The sequence below is a fragment of the Lampetra planeri genome, chromosome 77 (genome assembly GCF_965212315.1).
Source record: "Lampetra planeri chromosome 77, kcLamPlan1.2.h2, whole genome shotgun sequence".
Taxonomy (NCBI): Eukaryota; Metazoa; Chordata; class Hyperoartia; order Petromyzontiformes; family Petromyzontidae; genus Lampetra; species Lampetra planeri.
Window position 1 is genome coordinate 195,153 of NC_136182.1, and position 13,409 is coordinate 208,561.

Below are 13,409 nucleotides of genomic sequence, written 5' to 3' on the forward strand. Positions count from 1 at the left end.
TCGGCCACAACGCAAGCAGCCGTCCTCAGGCGAAGAATGAAACACCCCAAGCTTGGAGCGTATATTTAAGCTGGGTTAGAGGGGGGGGAGGTGGGAAGAAGAGCGCCTAAACAAAATAATTTGCATATCAAGAGGAATTCAGCATATGGAAAATGCGTAGGAGGTGGGCGGGGGGGGTTCCAAATCAATACTATGCCCGTGCATTATGCAGGATTAGCAGCATCAAAGGGGGGGGGGGGAGGGGGGAGCATTAACAAAGGAAAGGAATGTTAATAGTATGTAGCTGTAGTTACTAAACAACCACGTAAAAAACTACAGTATAAACTGCATGACAAACTAAAGTATAAACTACATAGCATCATCAGTAAAATTTACTATACTCTACAATAAGCTGAGTTACTAACAGTAAGTAATACATGAAAAATTCTACGTTGTAAAAAATTATATAATATGCTTCCATCTAAACTTTATTCTCTTACATCACACGCGTCTATACCGTACTATATACTTCCATAGGCAAAACCAACATTAAATTACATACTGTATTGCTATAAACCACCCTATACCTTATACATTTTTAATATAACACTATGTATTATTCTACCCACCCTAATGTGTATCAAAATGGTTTATTACGTCCTTCCAATGATTGCTAAGCCAGAATCCATCTTCTCGGTTAAAATTGTCTCTGTGTTTGTAAATGTGGATCGCCTCATGAACGAATCTCTCATGATAGCCAGATGGCTTGCAGAGAACCTCTGTCTTGGAGAAGTCAATGTCATGTGAGCCCACTGAGTTGTAACAGTGATCTGCCACGGCTGAGGTGTTTGTCCTACCGTGTTTCAGGTCAGCTTTATGTTCACGGATGCGGTCCGAGACATGTCGTTTGGTTTCCCCAATGTAACTGCTACCACAGAGGCAACTTAGTTTGTAGACACCAGGGTACTGTATGTCTGGAACCACATCTTTTACAGACGGTACCAGATCACGGATTTTATGTACTGTGTTGAATCGGACCTGGATCTTGTGTTTAATCAGGATTTTGGAGATCTTTTTTGTGACCCCAGCAATGTAGGGTAAGGTGATGGTCTTGAAAGGCTCCTCAACAGGATCCTTCTTGGTGGTTGGAGTGATGGCTTTGCGGATTGTGTAGTCGGAGTAACCATTAGCCTTAAGAGCTTGGCGTACGTGTTTGAGTTCACTGGAAATGTGTTCATGGTCGGAGATGCATTGGGCTCTATGATATAGAGTCTTGATGAGGGAATTCTTCTGGGATGGATGGTGGTGGGAATCCGGTTTTAGATAAGCATCCGTGTGGGTGGCTTTCCTGTAGACAGAGTGGCCCACACGGATGCTTATCTAAAACCGGATTCCCACCACCATCCATCCCAGAAGAATTCCCTCATCAAGACTCTATATCATAGAGCCCAATGCATCTCCGACCATGAACACATTTCCAGTGAACTCAAACACGTACGCCAAGCTCTTAAGGCTAATGGTTACTCCGACTACACAATCCGCAAAGCCATCACTCCAACCACCAAGAAGGATCCTGTTGAGGAGCCTTTCAAGACCATCACCTTACCCTACATTGCTGGGGTCACAAAAAAGATCTCCAAAATCCTGATTAAACACAAGATCCAGGTCCGATTCAACACAGTACATAAAATCCGTGATCTGGTACCGTCTGTAAAAGATGTGGTTCCAGACATACAGTACCCTGGTGTCTACAAACTAAGTTGCCTCTGTGGTAGCAGTTACATTGGGGAAACCAAACGACATGTCTCGGACCGCATCCGTGAACATAAAGCTGACCTGAAACACGGTAGGACAAACACCTCAGCCGTGGCAGATCACTGTTACAACTCAGTGGGCTCACATGACATTGACTTCTCCAAGACAGAGGTTCTCTGCAAGCCATCTGGCTATCATGAGAGATTCGTTCATGAGGCGATCCACATTTACAAACACAGAGACAATTTTAACCGAGAAGATGGATTCTGGCTTAGCAATCATTGGAAGGACGTAATAAACCATTTTGATACACATTAGGGTGGGTAGAATAATACATAGTGTTATATTAAAAATGTATAAGGTATAGGGTGGTTTATAGCAATACAGTATGTAATTTAATGTTGGTTTTGCCTATGGAAGTATATAGTACGGTATAGACGCGTGTGATGTAAGAGAATAAAGTTTAGATGGAAGCATATTATATAATTTTTTACAACGTAGAATTTTTCATGTATTACTTACTGTTAGTAACTCAGCTTATTGTAGAGTATAGTAAATTTTACTGATGATGCTATGTAGTTTATACTTTAGTTTGTCATGCAGTTTATACTGTAGTTTTTTACGTGGTTGTTTAGTAACTACAGCTACATACTATTAACATTCCTTTCCTTTGTTAATGCTCCCCCCTCCCCCCCCCCCCTTTGATGCTGCTAATCCTGCATAATGCACGGGCATAGTATTGATTTGGAACCCCCCCCGCCCACCTCCTACGCATTTTCCATATGCTGAATTCCTCTTGATATGCAAATTATTTTGTTTAGGCGCTCTTCTTCCCACCTCCCCCCCCTCTAACCCAGCTTAAATATACGCTCCAAGCTTGGGGTGTTTCATTCTTCGCCTGAGGACGGCTGCTTGCGTTGTGGCCGAAACGTCGTGAGAATTGTTTTATTATGTTTTATTTTTATTATTTTATTACTTCCCTTCTACGTGACTTTACCGAAAGAACCAAGAAGATGAATCCCTGCAGTCACGAAAGCTTTAAATCGAAAAATAAATTATTTTTATTTCTCTAAATTTCGATAGATTCTCTAATTAGTCTTGGCCAGCAGTAACTAGTTTTGCACAGAACTTCAACATGATCAAAATCAATTGAGTGTCCTTGTTGGCACGCGTGTTATGCCACTGCCGACAGTTGTATTTAGGAGTATTTAATATTCCTTTGCTGTTATTTTCGTCTCATGCTGATCATTCGTCCTGTCTGACCAACATAGCATTTTCCACAAGAGCAATTAATCTGGTACACACCTTCTGTTGATAGCTTCGGTAATAGATCTTTAGTACCAGATATTAATTTCTGTATTTTATGTACTGTGCCAGATCTGACTCGGATGTTTTGTTTTTCAAAAAGATCTGGCTAGTTCAGTTACTCCCGCAATGTACGGTATTTTAAAAGTTGTAATTACTTGGGTAGTTTCAACGCTTGTGTTATTTGATTTGGTTTTGGCATTCAGTGCCCTGTTGATTTGTGCATCACTGTAACCATTCAATTGCAGCACTTCTTTAACATGTTTAATTTAACTTCTCAGACTGTCACCATCTGACACTTTCTTAGATTGATAATTGAGCGTCTTGATAAGAGCAAATTTCTGTGCGGGGTGATGGTGTGACTCTGCATTCAGACAGGCGTCAGTGTGCGTTTTCTTTCGGTAAACATTGTTCTGTCAACTTCCAAAGTGAACTGGATGGACAGGTTTTGCGAGTTGAGATTAATTAGAAATTCTTTAAGTGTATCTTTGCCGTGTGGCCAGACCATCAATGTGTCATCCAGGGGCTCACAAGTGACGACATCACATCTATCCCTCTATTTAGGAACGGAACAGGAGGATTTCTCCACAAATCTGGCTGTCACCTGATGATGCTAGTTATAATCACAGGCTCTACGTCATACTCAAATTGTAAATGTTGTGCATTTACTCTCCAACACACCGGTGTACTGTAGTAACGAATTAGCAAACCTTACTAATTGGCTGTGTCGGGTGGTGGCAGTTTTAATGACACATTTATATTTATGTGATCTAACCCAAAATAAACCTCTTATGGATATTGGTCGCGAAAGCCTTGATGTTAAACTGAGCTTCAAACCATGCAGAGCCGGACCATCACCCCAGTGTGCCGGAAAAACCGACCTCAGGCAAACCGTAGAGCCGAAACATGTGTTTGACAAAGCCGAATTGGGCAGGTTTTCCTGCATATCGGCTTGGGTCTCATGCATTAAACATTACTCGCTTTTGCAGTGCACTATGGGAAAACAATCCTCCCTGCTGTGTGGCTCCAATGTCACTTAAACTAAACTACGTTTTATGTTACCAGGCCACAAATGATAGCAGCTCAACAAAGTGGCTTATCACGTGGACATTTATAGCAGCCAAATAACTCTATACGCGTGTTTATTCTAAATATCGAGAGACAAACCGGAGGACCCGGAGAAAAAGTCCATGTGACCAGGGGGAGAACATGCAAACTTTACATATACAGGCATCAGGATCGGGATCCAAACCACGACCCCCTGTATACCAGGCGAGGTAGTTAATATCTCGCCACCGTGGCACCACTTAATAGGACCTCAGAGGTACCTTTAAGATATCCACTTCTGTGGACCGTTCTCTAATATGCAGCATTGCACTGCTCTGCTAGTCATCCAATGGGATGTTTAGTGTCCTGCAAAGTGTTTGCCCTTTTTCTGTTGTGAGCACACCTCCTTCGAGTTTCCATTCCATTGCTAATGTGAATATCGTGGGTTTGTCCACAGACCTGGCCGTTGTCACCCCATTTGAGTCCAGAGTAGGCAGCACGGTTCTCCTGCCCTGCTCTTACACCTGCACCATCAGTAACATTACAAGCACGCTGGTGGAGTGGTTCAGGACCATAGGCGGACACAATGAGAAGGTGCGTTACAATTACAGTTGCACACCCATATTTCACCCCTCTGACTAAACCCTGCACGCAAAAATTACTAAAACTTAACTATTAACGACCTTTCATGCTAATGTAATAAAGGTCGTGGAAGCGACTTCTGGAATCAGGGTCTTTATTTGTCTTTCGTTCACAACACTCCTGTCTTACTCCTTCACGCTGCTAACAGACAGCGTGAGAGGGAGAGAGAGAGAGAGAGACTCGCGCTGCCACGTGGCAGGCCTGGACCCCGCTCCAGCGTGGCCTCACCCTTCGTTCCAGATCTGACCACGTGTTGTCCGTCTCCACCCCTTTTAATACCCGGGTCACGTGGTACCTTTCCCCCATTCCTGGTTAACCTGCATGGAATCTTCCAGACTCCATCTTACGATCCCAGGACCACGCCCCTGACTCGTCCCCCCATTGGCTGTGGCTAAAGCCAGCAGATCCAATCATCTACTTGCAGATGTCACCTTCCCATTACGTCAGGGCCACGCCCCTGGACTTCTCCCCATTGGCTATGGGCCAGGACCGGTAGAGCCAATCATCGTAACGAGGTGTGATCAATCAACCACCCGGATATATCCTCACATTACACTAATATGTAGTAGTAGAAGGTTTATCATTCTCCACTGCTGATGGGCCATGGGCATTAAACTTCAACATTTTACAGACACCATATTTTACCTTGAAATATCCAACTATATTCTTTGGGTCTTTCGGTAAAGTCACGTAGATAGGTTCAAAGAAAATAACTAAAATTTACGACGTTTCGATCGCTTGTGTAGCGACCCAAATAATATTAATTTCTGCAGTCACGAAAGCTTTAACTCAAGATATCCAACTAGAATTGCATCCGTTTCTCTGCTCTATCTCTCTCTACTTTGAAGAAGAGCCATTGCCCAAAATGTTAGGTTATTTTGTTTGACTGTTATAGGTGTTGAGGACTTGTCGACGACGACTCGGAGACGTCTTGAAGGTTAAGGGCTTTTGCCAAAGGTTTATTAAAGATATTACAAATAACACGAGGGTATACAACTCCCAGGGGTTAGGGGTCCTACACTGAGTCCTGGTCCCTACCCGGCTAGCTCCGGTCTCTCTCCCTCGAGTCGGATCGGGGAATTTGCCAACACCCCCGACCGGGGAGAGCAGCACCTCCTATGGCTACCACCGGCTTCCTCCTTCCAGTCTCACGACTTCGTCCCTCTACACCCTGGTTCCCTCTCTACCGTTCTACCCTTAAGAGTTCCCACAGTTACCCCGCTTACGTCATGGGGTCCCCTCTAAATACCCGAGGAGACATGACGTCATCAGGCCGCCCAGCGCGCATGACGTCACGTTCCGTGACGTCATGGCACCGGACAGCACACATGACGTCACGTCCCCATTTTACTCCTCTACATAGGGAACGTTATTGATGTAAAACAGTTTTTTTTATAATAAGCATGTGTATCATATGTACAGAAAATCCCACCCTTGAATCGCATCAATTGTCTGTACGTGTTCTCACCTTTGTCGACCACAGGTTTATAAGATCACACACAGAAAGAGAAGCCTCAGGCCATTGCAGGTGACGTGGGTGGGTGATGAATCCACGTGTGACGCCTCCATCACCATCAGCGACATCCAGACCCACGACGCTGGACGATATCGCTGTGAGGTCACGATTTATCGACACGACAAGCCAAGCATGAAAGACATCGGGTATCTGCAGCTGAACGTTCACAATGAACCAGGTGTGCATTATGTCATCCCTTGATCTATTTAACATCCACCGCTTTATCATTCTCACTAAGCGATAATTCAAATTCTCTCTATTCAGATTTACCACTAAAATTCACTCTGTGGCACAGCCATAAAGGGTCTTTGTTATTCTTCACAGATATCACATCCTGTAGTATAAGAAACTCGACTCTTTGTTGAGTTGTCTACATGAGCCAATGACAGCTTAAGTTCCTGTCTGTGTCTGTGTCCCATGAGATTGTTGTCCACTTGTGGGATGTGGAATGCTTTAATGTCGGAAAAAAGAGCTTCTTAGCTCAAGGGGCTTTTCTCAGGAAATAAGTTTATGATTCGAATTCACTTAAAGTGCCGGTGTGGGAGCTGCAAGGCGATTTACGGCGTCAACAGGAAACCGGCACAGCGATGACCTCTCCTGCTGGCTGTCCATGACTCCGTTTGGCGTCATTGCCTGCTGCCGAAGTTGGCCCAAAAACTCATCAAATGCTGTTCTACCGTTCACCTAATGATCACGATGCTCGGCGAACCGTACGTTGAGGGTGAAACACCTCGTTGGTGAACAGCCGCGGGAGAATCATGAACAACGGCCTCCATCTAGGCTGGGTTATTATAGCACCATCACTATTTAACATTCATAGGCAGGCCTCGCCGGACGCTGGGGGTTACGTTCCTAGAAAATGACTTGTTAGGCAGAACCGCGTTCAACAGATAATTATAATTATAGACATTGTGGGCCCGAAATGATCACCCCTCCCTCTGTGTTACTAATTCTACAATATCTCTGCGCTTGTATTTGTACTAAAGGATGCTAAGTCACTCTCCATTTCTTGTGTGTGTACACTCCTTAACGTGAAACCCCCGTCTCATCCCCGCATCGCAGAACTCACGTCCAATGCTTTCCCCTGACAATGATTTCCCAGCCCGACGTTCTCCCCTGACAATGATTTCCCAGCCCGACGCTCGCCCCTGACTGTCGCCGATTCGCCATCTAGGCGGCCATCTAAAGTCCTCAAAGACAGGACGCCGAGATGCTTGTGGCATTGTGGACATTCCCATTGCATCGTTGTGCATGTCGAGTGTGTTACTTTGTCACACAAAAGACTCTCAAAAACACGCACACTAAAACATGCGTGGTAATTAAATGGTTCTTACAGTGGATTCATTCACACCTTGCAATGGATGCAGCATCCTCACGGTACTTTTTCGAGACGGAGATGAGGGTCTTAGCAGCGTCCAGCCGATACATCACCCCGGTGTTTCGGAAAACAGGCCTCATTCGGTCTTGCACCACGTAGATCCACAAAGCGTCTGCTCCTCCTGACAACCAGGAGGAGCAGATGGTGTGCAGAACAGAAACGAGGATGGTGCAATGGATCTCAGCAATCACAGGACTGGATCGGTCAGAACTGAAGAGCTGGGGAAGGAGGCGGGAGTGGCGGTGCTCATCTCACTCGAGCGGAGAGAGGGAGTCGGCTCACACGGCTGGGGCTGCCTTAGTAGAGGATGGGGCAACCGCGAGGGCGATGAACGTGGAGGCACCAGGGCGGAGACGGAGGGGCAGGCCGAGAGCGAGGGGAGTAGAAGTGGCGAACGCGGCAGATTCGAGGGACTGGGGAGTAGACACGGAGGTGGGCATGGCAGGAAGAGGAAGAAGACGTTGACTGTGTGCATCTCTTGGGTGTTCACGTGTTTCTGTGTCGTCTGTGTTTGTGTTTAATAGAACCGACAGATGCAACGCCCACGCCAACCCCAACCCCAACCTCAACCCCAACCTCAACCCCAGCTGTGATCGTCCTTGGAGTCATTGTTGCTCTTCTAATTGCTGTTCTGGTTGCTGTTGGAGTTGTTTTTTGCTGCAAAAAAAGGAAGAGGACGAGACCAAGTCTGCCAAGAGCACCAGCAGCTTCGTGAGTATCGACCGCACTTGCACCAGAACCTCACAGTGAGTGATAGAACACGGCTCACAATGGCCACGCCAGAGACCCTGAGCCGGCCCTCTCCAAGGGCCTGAGTTTGACTCCAGCTCCCTGCCTGCCCATGACTCAGAGCTGTGCTCAGTGGAGCCTGCGTGAGCTCCTGGCAGCTTGGGACCCCTGAGTTAGACTCCCAGCCATGGCTGCTGTCAGTGACAGGGGCTCCATATGAGTGGGGGTGGTGATGTGAGATGGCGTCAGTCATAGGAGATGGTGAACTCAATGGACTCTCATGTGGTTAAATAAAACACATCAATCACAAGAGGAAAATATCTCAGTGGGCTCTCACGTGGTTAAACAAATTATGTCTGTCAAATCCGGGTCAGTGATTGCTGTGGTCAGTAGTTCCATGCGGGTGTCAGGCAGGTGTGATGCGTGGGTTAGACTCCCAGCCGTGCAAGTGACACAGGCTGCGGGTGGGGATGTGTGATCGACGCGTGTCCACTTCTCTCTCAACAGGGCTATAGAATTGCAGCCAATGAACCGAGTTGAAGATGATACAGAAGGAAGATCAGGTGAGAGCGACAGAGGCTGGTGGCAGGAGCCACTCGTCAGGGTCATTCTTCCTGTGTGTGTGTTTGTGTGCGCGCACTGCACTAAGAACCAGAGACTTGGGTTCAATTCCCTAACCTATCTGCGTTTTGTAATCGCCAGCACTGCTGAGACAAAGGTGGCCGGGCGTGGTGCTGGCCACATCACCCTCTCGAGGTGTTACTCGCTAGCAGCACTTGCCTCGACTGACTGGTCAAGGCTACATCATGGGGGACCGTTGTGTTCGTCACACAAGTTTGTCATGGCACGGGAAGTGACTTTGATTCATGAGTCGGGTGCTTGAGGCTGGAACGAAGCCCCCAACCCCCCCCCCCCCCCCCGTTACGATGCATCCAGGGGCACGTGCAGGATGCTAGGAATCGCGTGGCCAGGATAAGGTAGACAACTTGGAGAGGTGGCGCATCTGCCAGCCATCTCAGTCATCCCACGAGACCTGGGTCTGTTCCGTGAACCTCCTGCCAGCGAACCTTTGACAAATCACGGAACCTCAAAGTGCACCTAGCATGGCACAAGCACGGTTGTGACGTCACTGCCACGTTGTGAACGGCTGTTATTGTTATGCACGTACCTGCATTCGTTATCTATGCAAGTATTACACAATCCTACACTGTTCACTTAGCCTCATCACGCACTCATCACTTACCTCTCTTTATTAAACAGGTCAAGGTGCACCGGCAGAGCAAGGAGATGCGGCAAACGATGAAGAAGGAGAAAGTGAGACCTCAACTTAGAGAACCCAGAAGTCCAGCCAACCAGTCCCAAGCCACCTTAACTCATACAGCAAGTTGTACCAATCAACTGACCACTGCTAGAAACTAACCCTCAGAGCCAATTATCAAGACACCGACAACATAGCGACATGCAGTTGAACCGCAATGCCTCGTGAGGTTAACGTGCGGAGCCTATAGCAAATTGTTATAAAGGGGCCCTTAATTTTTTGTAAAAAAAAACACGTAAATATTAAAACATAAATGTTTTACTTGCACAGTAAAGTAATTATATTTTATCATTGGCTATACAGCCAGATAATGACAAATCGATAACCTTAAACACACAGTCGTTCATAAAAGTAGAAGGTGTTATAGTACTATAGTGATAGAGCAAGTGCAGAATCACTGAACCGGAATTGATAGCTTGAAAGCATTTAGCGCGGGCCCTTGAAAGTGCGGGGCCCGTAGCTACATATGTAGCTACTTTTGCTGCTAGGATAATAAGACACTGATAAGTATCATATTCTACTTTTGCTACGAGGATAATCCGGCACTGCTTGGAGGTTGTGAATGCGAGTAGGATGGTCCAGACTGTCTGGGAAGAGAAGGGAGTGCTCAACAAGTTGCTTAATTTCGGGCTCGCAGCTCGAGTCAATAATAGTTTTTTATGTTTTGATGAATAATCAATAATTCTGTTATGATGTTTTAAAGCAATTGCATTACAAGTGTAATGGGTTCCGGAGACGCTTGTAGAGGTAACTTCTTTATTACAATACAACACTCCAACAGTCCTGATACTATGTTACAGCCTAGGGACACAGCCTAGGGACACAGCCTAGGGACACAGCCTAGGGACACAGCCTAGGGACACAGCCTAGGGACACAGCCTAGGGACACAGCCTAGGGACACAGCCTAGGGACACAGCCTAGGGACACAGCCTAGGGACACAGCCTAGGGACACAGCCTAGGGACACAGCCTAGGGACACAGCCTAGGGACACAGCCTAGGGACACAGCCTAGGGACACAGCCTAGGGACACAGCCTAGGGACACTACTCTAGCTACGCTCTGGGGTCCTCCGGCTACAACTACCCTAGGGGAGGCTACCTGACCCGACCCAGCCAAGGTGCGGGTCTAGACTCTGGCTTCCCCGGAACTCGCCCTTACAAGGACGTAGAGCAGGGAGTCCCAGAGTCCCACCACTGGCCCGCACAGCGTCCCAGCCCTTACAAGGACAAGCGGGACGAGGGGGTCCAGGGTCCTAAGCTGGCTGGTTTTGGGTCTTGAGCTGCGACTGGCCCCGATCGGCCAGGGAACGGCCCTTTTATCCCTCTTACCCATCGAGGGGTGGGGTTGTGTGGGCTCCCAGATACCCCACAGAGCACACACAGCCCCCTGTTGGTGGCGTCAAGGGGCTTAGCTGTCTGGGTTGTCTGGGATCCTATGGCCTGGTGCCGAGGGCTTAGCTGTCTAGGATCCTAGAGCCCCCAGCAGCCCCCCCCCCTCTTGGGCTGGCACAGTGACCCTCCCCTGGGGGTCCGAGGTACCTGCAGATGGGCCCTGTCCACCACTGCTGGTAAGTGTGGCCCACCCATGGCACTACACAAACAGTAATATGCTTGGTTTGGTCTTCATAGAACTTTGTTTTAGAAAATGTATAAGTGGCACACTGGGCACGTGTGTGTGTGCTGATTGGCCTTAACGATGAACGGTACGAGCGGTGTCAAGATCGGCCTCTGTGCAGGAGGTTCGTGAAGGATGCTGCTGAGCAGCTGGAGGCAGTTGCCCTCCAACGACAACGGAGGGCAGAGGAGGCGGCTAAGCTTAGAAAGTTGGCACAGTAGGGGGCACTGGTGGCGCATCTGTCAGCCATCTCAGTCATCCCACGAGACCTGGGTCTGTTCCGTGAACCTCCTGCCAGCGAACCTTTGACAAATCACGGAACCTCAAAGTGCACCTAGCATGGCACAAGCACGGTTGTGACGTCACTGCCACGTTGTGAACGGCTGTTATTGTTATGCACGTACCTGCATTCGTTATCTATGCAAGTATTACACAATCCTACACTGTTCACTTAGCCTCATCACGCACTCATCACTTACCTCTCTTTATTAAACAGGTCAAGGTGCACCGGCAGAGCAAGGAGATGAGGCAAACGATGAAGAAGGAGAAAGTGAGACCTCAACTTAGAGAAGTCAGAAGTCAAGCCAACCAGTCCCAAGCAACCTTAACAAATTCAGCAACCAATCAACTCATCACCGCTAGAAACTAACCCTCATAGAGCCAATGATCAAGACGCCGGCAACGTAGCAACGTGCAGTCACACAGATACCCACAGATTCACAAAGAGACCCATATATTCACATGGACACAATAGATTCACATAGAAACTATAGATTCACGTAGATATATTACCAAAAAGACCCAAAGGCTCACATTAAGATCTACTAATGGACACAGAGACACACATTCACACAGAGACCCAACCACTGACACAGAAAGCCAATGGCTAATATAGTGACCCATACATTAAAATATAGACCAGTATACTTTATAAAACCCATAGACTTAGATAGACACATGGTTGTGATTAAACTGGGATTTCAAATGTGGTGAGTTTGATGGTCTCAGCCCGGTCACCAATAACTGCACAAAACAAAACCCATCATGTAAAATCAGGATTTGAAGTTTTCGTGACTGCAGGGATCCATACATACTCTTTGGTTCTTTCGGTAAAGTTACGTAGGTATAAAATAAAATAAATTAAATCACGACGTTTCGGGTGCAACACGACAAAACGTGATTTATTTTATTTAATACCTACGTGACTTTACTGAAAGAACCAAAGAGTACTCATCATGTTAATTTGTCCCATCATACTTAATTTGTCCGATAATTAAACGTCTGCTTGGCTGTCGTGCGACAACGTCTCGAGGTGAGTCGTGCGAGGCGTTACGAGCCCAGCTGTGCGGAGGCTTTCAAGGGAATGCGAACGATTCTCACGACAGCCCAGTCCCTTGCACAACCATTTGTTTCACACACCGGGGTCTCACTGCTCTGCAAAATTGACAAGCGGATTCCTTGCATTTTTTTCTGTTAAAAAAAGTTGATTTTTACATTCGAGTACAGCAAACAACTTCCCTCTCGCGGGTTTAGCTATCGCGGTTTTGCAGTTTCGTGCCAAGTCTATTGAGCTACAGAGTTCGCCGATCTTACCGCTGTGGCTGGACCATTCGCGGTTGATCACGAGATTTCTGTACGCGCCGTAACTATACTGCTCGCGATGATGCTGCTGCCGTGGAAGAACACACGCAGTGCCATCTTATCTCCGTCTTCATTTTTTCTCTGTGTTATCTCCATATTTTCTCTGGCTTGTCTCCATCTAATCTACGTCCTGTCTCCATCTTCTCTCCATCTTGCCTCTACCTCCCGTCTCTTCTCTCAAGCGGCCCATTGGGGGTCCCGCGGTCTTTCCAGACTCGAGTGAGCAGGCAGTGAGGTTCAGCCGCCCGCCATTTTGTCTTCTATCGCCCGCCATTTTGTCTTCTATCGCGCGTTAGGAACCGTGAACCAAACCCCATTTGTCTTCGAGTTTGGGGAAGGCGAATTTTCCGATTGCAGCTTTATACCAAGAACCTAACACCGGCGATGGACAAGGGTTTGCTGTATATACTACATGCTAAATCAATGCACCTGTATTCTATTTTTGCAAGACATAATGCACTTCTTATACGGTATATATTGAATT

The 13,409-nt window shown here is 47.0% G+C and overlaps 1 protein-coding gene and 1 long non-coding RNA gene across 4 annotated transcripts in view; both read left to right on the plus strand.

Moving 5' to 3' along the window:
• LOC144738110 (cell adhesion molecule DSCAML1-like) overlaps positions 1–13,133 on the plus strand; it is a 146,313-nt gene extending 133,180 nt beyond the window's left edge. For all 3 annotated transcript variants that reach the window (XM_078621021.1, XM_078621020.1, XM_078621018.1), the window contains exon 13: positions 12,408–13,133. The gene's annotated coding sequence lies outside the window, so the exon portion shown is untranslated. The remainder of the gene's footprint in view (positions 1–12,407) is intronic.
• Positions 4,568–8,196, plus strand: LOC144738104 (uncharacterized). Its single transcript, XR_013589131.1, has 3 exons — positions 4,568–4,680; positions 6,212–6,422; positions 8,147–8,196. It is a non-coding gene; the product is annotated as an uncharacterized LOC144738104 (long non-coding RNA).
• Positions 13,134–13,409: the final 276 nt, after the last annotated feature.